The sequence below is a fragment of the Dipteris shenzhenensis genome, chromosome 13 (assembly GCF_047967505.1).
Source record: "Dipteris shenzhenensis isolate YYH24624 ecotype China chromosome 13, Dip_SZ_1.0, whole genome shotgun sequence".
In the NCBI taxonomy this organism is placed as follows: Eukaryota; Viridiplantae; Streptophyta; class Polypodiopsida; order Gleicheniales; family Dipteridaceae; genus Dipteris; species Dipteris shenzhenensis.
The window spans coordinates 52,930,789-52,936,824 of NC_141608.1; the positions used below are offsets into that span (position 1 = coordinate 52,930,789).

A 6,036-nucleotide genomic window follows, 5' to 3' on the forward strand; every position below is an offset into this window, starting at 1 on the left:
TTGGATTCCAACTAATTGGATTTTTTCGTTGAAGGAATGAACCACTATCTATATTGCTGAAAAAATATTCATTTCTTTTTCTTTAAAATTTAGAAAACATACATTCAATTGAAGAAAATTATATCTGTAACTATAAAAGCAGGGCATGTGAGTCTCCTTCCTGATCCAACCATTTATCAGACTAAGGCAGCTTGGAGTGATAGAGAAGCAGCTAACGTGGCAGCCCATCACAGATTGTATAAAGCCTTTTGGGGAAGCAATAATGGAGTAGGGTCTCCACCTTGCCGCTTAAAGGGAAGCCACTAGGACCCCTGAATTTGTAATTTTGCAGAGCTCTCACAGGAGAGGCCCAATGGTTGTACTGTGGTGAACTCTTTCATACTTTCTTGTTAGTTCAGGTCATTCACCCTTCTGTATGCAGTTAGACACATTGTAAACAAGCGTGTAGAATCAGATGCAGTCTACATGCTTGTTACATACACAACGCTTGTGTTGTGAACTCTTTCATGCTTTCTAGTTACTTCAGTTCATTCATTCTTCTGCACTCGTTCGACACAGCATAAATCAGCATGTGGATGAGAAGAGTCTACCTGTTGGATACATCCAAACCATGCATTGAACAGCTTCCCTGGAGCAATAGGACTGCCATAATATGTTACTTTGAATCCCCTGCTTTTATTTGAACTAAAGGCAAAAATGAAATTTCTTCATAAAGCCAGGTCAAAATATCGGCCCTGAATTCTGAGATTACTGGAATCATAGGCATAGGCCATCACAGCAAACAATTTTATTTTATTTTTGGTGGCCAATGGGCATTATTCATGAATTGCAGTTCGGGGAACTATTTTATTTATGTAAAAGATTCAAGTAACTAATATTTATCAAGAATACAAACCAGAGCATAGGTATCATTACTCTGTGACCAAACAAGCTACGTTGACATCATGTCAGCAGAGAGAGAATTGTATCCTCCAATGGGGAGCCCAATATTCATTTACGGAACAAATTGCTGTCTTACACCTCTGTCTTTTCCACAGGTGTAGTCAGTGCCCATCGAGGCCATGCCTTGGAGGTGCTCTTACAGCATCAGTAGTCTCTTTGGATGCAATGAATACATCTTGCTGAACCGGACCACTACAACCATAATGCTACAGTTACGGCAAATTAAAAACCCCAAGCTTCCTTGTATTGATTCAAAGACCCAAGACACAGGACTTGGTCGGGGACAATCGACCCTACAAGATACACGACTGATGACTGAACTCGAACAGCTCATCTCTACAGACCTTGTCGCTGCGTTACATACACACAAAGCACTCTGCTATCAGCCGTAGGGCAGCTGCTCGACTGTGATTACTGCAAGGAGAAGAACACCCTCTTAATGACTCTCATCAAATCAACAACCCAACTTCTACACAGGCTCGCAGCCAAAAAGGAGAGCACAAGTCCACCTTCCTTGCCCTTTGCAGAAACCACTGCACCCGGATCGGTTCGCTATGTTCATGTTGACTGCCACGTACCCGCCATGTATTTGATTTGCCGCCTCAGCCAATCATAGCTACAATAATCTTTACTCATGCAAGGCCGCATAACTTCGGCCAATCACTTTCCAAGACCCCACGTGAACCATGCGCCGCCAGTCACAGGAAAGTTCCCCCCCACGAGGGGTTTAGCTAACATCCCCCCCTAAAGCCGAATGGAGGGGAGAGCAGATCAACCGAAAGAACTCAACACGCAACTAACTGCCAACACACTGCCAGGTATCAACGAAACAACTGAACCAAACAAACTTAAACAGGTGCCAAAGAACAGTTTACTCTCGAGAACCGAAACTATATCAGCCAATGTGATTACTCTCAAGAGCCATATCACAAAACAATGCACCATAAAGTTCTCAAAAACGCTAGTTATCATCCACTTCATCAGCTGCAGAAAACAAGGCACAACACACTCTCTCTTTTTGCTTCTTCTGCTGCTCCTCCCGCTGTTTCTTATAACAGTATTTTCCTACATGGCCAATCTTTCTACAATCGTTGCAGCCACGCTTGCCGCCATTGTCAATTGTCGCACCTCTCTTTTTCTCCTCAACTGAGTACGCAGGTTCCCCTCCTGGCAACAGCGATTCATCTTCTTTCCTCGTTCAGCAACATGGAAACAACATCATGAAAATCCAGTCACTCTCAATATTGTGACTATCTCAAAATACCGAGGAGGCAGACTAGCAAGGAGAATAGCCTTGGCATCGTCCTCATCGACTTTTGATTTCAAAACACTCAATTGCAATAATCTCCCAGTTTTCGGCCATTCTATACCCCACTCTCTTGGGGCAGCTAGTGCTATGGGACCAGTGTTTTGTTGGCAGTGGCTCTGTCAATAAGTATAAGTCAGGCTATTCCGGACTTAACGATCACAAATGAAAGATGTTTATTTGCATTGGTTTGATTAATGACGTCATCAAATTTAGATTATGTCAAAGATTTTTTAAAGTTGGACGTAAAGCAGGCGATCCTTGAATTTCTACTACCCACTCACATTCTGATGAGCCCATAGGTACTATCAGCTTAAGTTCATAGCTTAAGTCATGCAACTACACAAAGTGTGAATTAAATCTGACTCTGTAGAGTGCCCCACTGCTGATGTTTCAGCTAGGCTGCAAATAGATACAACTTTGTAGCTGAGAACAGTTACATCCCTGGATAGCAAGCTAGGCAATGTCTTAACAGTGAGCCAACACGTATCCTAAGCTAATGATACATGCGATTGTGCTTGAGATTCCTCAAAAAAATGTGGCAATATAAAGAAAAAAGCCAGGCATCCGTTAGGTCAACCGATCCTAAGATTGACACCAAGCAAACCTGAATTGCTACATAGCCACTCACATTATAATGAGCCCATAGGTATTGGTTCAGATTTCCAATCTTTATGGCCTAAAAATGCTTGTTCATCACCCAAAAACCTATACTGACTTGGCATCCTAGATATCTGATGGGAACACCCCTCTAAATCCATGTAAAACCAAAATTAGCCCCCAAACCACGAGTGTCCTCATCAATGATCCAAAAACCTATACTGACTTGGCATCCTAGATATCTGATGGGAACACCCCTCTAAATCCATGTAAAACCAAAATTAGCCCCCAAACCACGAGTGTCCTCATCAATGATCCAAAACCCATCGAATTTGTTCCAATTAATGTGTGCACCAGCTATAGTACCAAAAAAATCCAAGGCTACCCTCAAAGAAATGAGTGTTATTAGTGGAGTGGCATCCAAAAAAACAGCAGTCTCATCCGCCAACTCATAGTCTATGAGTTTCTCATTCTGTCTTAGGAGACACTTCAGCCCAAAAATATCATAATTCCACAAATGCCAACGAGCCAAAAATATACGCACGTAAAGCCTTATTGCTAATGTGGTAGAGAGGCCTTATAGATTAATACCTTAGAAAAAGGTTTCCCGAGAAACCTTCCCCTTCGACTGTAGCTGCTTGATTAATTCGTTACTGTCAAGAATTTCAGGCGAGTACGTTAGCAGTTTCACCCTCTTTTCTAGCACGAAGCTTTTGAAGACCGTGGATAAGTTGGTCGTATAAGGAAACATCAGGAACAAGGCCCTCTTCGGTCATTTCCTGCAACAACCTAGACGCTTCAGTTAACATTTCTGCTTTGCAAAGACTATCGATGACTAAATAATAAATGTCAGAGTCAAGACAGCCACTCATCGTTTTCATCCATCCCAAAAGTTTGTAAGTCTCTTCGATGTTGCCTGCCTTGCAAAAGCCAACCAAAAGGGTATGACACACAGATTGATCCGTGGCAGATGCATGTCGAGTGAAGTGATGAAAAACCCTAGCTGCATCTACCATGTTGCCGTCCTTGCACAGACCATTTACAACCCAAGTAAACGTTCTCATGTCTGGAACGCCAACGTTTCCTGGCATTGCTAATAGAGACTGGCAAGCCTTGCTGAAACTTCCTAACTTGCATAAGCCATGGATCAAAGCAACATACATAATCTTGGATGGTACAGCTTGCCTCTTTTCAAGTTCCTCAAAAATTTCCTCTGCCTCTGCCAATTTGCCTGCATTGCAAAGTTCCTTTACAAGAGAATCTTGAATGGTTATCTCTCCTTGCTAAGTTTCTTCCAAAGCATGAAAGCTTTTTCCACTTCTCCTAAGTCACAGAGCGTATCAATTACCCTGGTAAGACAGACGAGATTGGGCGTATAGCCCCCCTCTATCATAACCGCCAAAACCCCATGCGCTTCGTTCGTTTTCCCTGCCATGGAAAGAGCGTTAACTAGAGCATTGCAAGCCGTAGCGCTTGGTTCAAATCCCATGCTTCAAAATTTCCGTAAAGATTTTGAGAACTTCCAGAACTTTGCCCGCTCTGCTGAAAACAGTAACTGCGATTCTATACGTCTCAACATCTGGAGTTAAATCCTTTGCCTTCATTTCCTCAAACAGATTGTAGGCTTCCTCCGTACGATGAGCTATGCAGAGCCCGGAAACCAACTTGTTGTAGGTTTGTGCATCGGGGGAAAACCCAGCTTGGAGCATTAGCTCGTGAATTTTCAGCACAAGATCAAAGTGCTTCTCTCCTACAATATCAAAAAGGCAGGTAAAGTGCGAAGCATTGGGACTGATACCGAGATTCTTCATGAGTTCAAGAGTTTCAACTGCTTTATCAACCATTCCTGCCCAGCCATAACCCATTAGCAAGACTAAGAACGACTCTGGCGTCATAGAACGGAACCGATTTCGAGCATTGTCCAAAGTCTTCAAGAAGGCATCAAACCGTTTCTCATGACTCCATCTTCGGGAGAGCACACCGATTACGTTGGGGCTAGCTTCGAAATTCTTTTGTTCCGTGATCCAGATGAAATACCGCAGGGCTAGCTTAGCTTCGGAGAGAGCTTTAATGATCTCCACAGCAAGGCCGTCGGAAAGCGGGATAGCAGAAGCGTGGAGGGCATGTTCGACATCAGAGTCCCATTGACGATCCTCGATGATGCGGCGACAGGCGATGGCGTGAAGCTGGAAGTGAGGCAAAAGGTAACTAGATTTTCCAAGAGACCGCAAGACACGGCGAGGAGGAGGAAGAGTGGAGGCGCGAGCCACCAACAGGACTCCGCTACCACCAATCACTCGCGACACAAACATATGCTTTGCTTCATTTCTATCGTTACGCATTTGTCTCCCATCTAGATCTCTTTCTTGTCTCATCTCACAAGGCAACTATTGTTTGTTTGGATTTTTGGCATGCCCCAACGAGCAGTGAGGCTATAGCACCTATTTGCTTTTCTCTCTACACAGAACTTGCTACGCCTGGAAGTCAATTACTTTTGGAATTAGGAATGGATTCTTCAATTCCTAGCTTGAATGCTTGGTTGCATGGCATAGCAAGCATGGACCTCAATTACTTTGGATTGGAATTAGGAATAAATTCTTGGATTCCTAGCTTCAATGCTTGGTTGCATACTTGTTGCCAGCTTCAAATAAGCGGATGTTATGGGACAACTCAATCACAGGACTCTTGCGAACGAATTTCGTTTTCATAACTTTATGTTTTTGGGCACACTATTGAGTCCCACTCAATGATGGACCTATCGACTATTGCTTGGTGCCCTTTCTGCTTGCGACGGGAAACGCTCGCGGAACCTGCAAATCCTTGAAAAACACAGCAACACTCTTCAAAAATACGCACAAACTCTCAAAACTCACAAACGGAAGAGACAGAACAAGCGTGCTAGGTACAATCTCCCCCCATAGGAGTGGTGCTCTCCTTCCACCTCCTATGTATTTATGTATATTTCCCAAAAAGCTTCCGAGCAAAAATCATACAAAGGCCTCTGTGCTTTCCTCCATGCACCCTTTTACAAAAAGCCCATCCACCTTCTAGAATAGCTAGCTGTTTCTAAAAATAAAGCTTTTTCTAACTTTAGTTTATACACTTAGCCAAGCCACTAATATTCCAAAATTCAAATATGTACATAAGTTTTTGTAATATCAAAAATTAGGCATAAGCCTTATTCATCC

General features: G+C 43.1%; 1 pseudogene across 1 annotated transcript; it reads right to left on the bottom strand.

Annotated features, from left to right (window-relative positions):
* Positions 1-1,344: 1,344 nt before the first annotated feature.
* Positions 1,345-5,190, bottom strand: LOC147895571 (uncharacterized; annotated as a pseudogene). Its single transcript, XR_015541963.1, has 2 exons — positions 3,440-5,190; positions 1,345-2,130 (listed from the first exon to the last, which is right to left on the bottom strand). The product of XR_015541963.1 is annotated as an uncharacterized LOC147895571 (transcript).
* Positions 5,191-6,036: the final 846 nt, after the last annotated feature.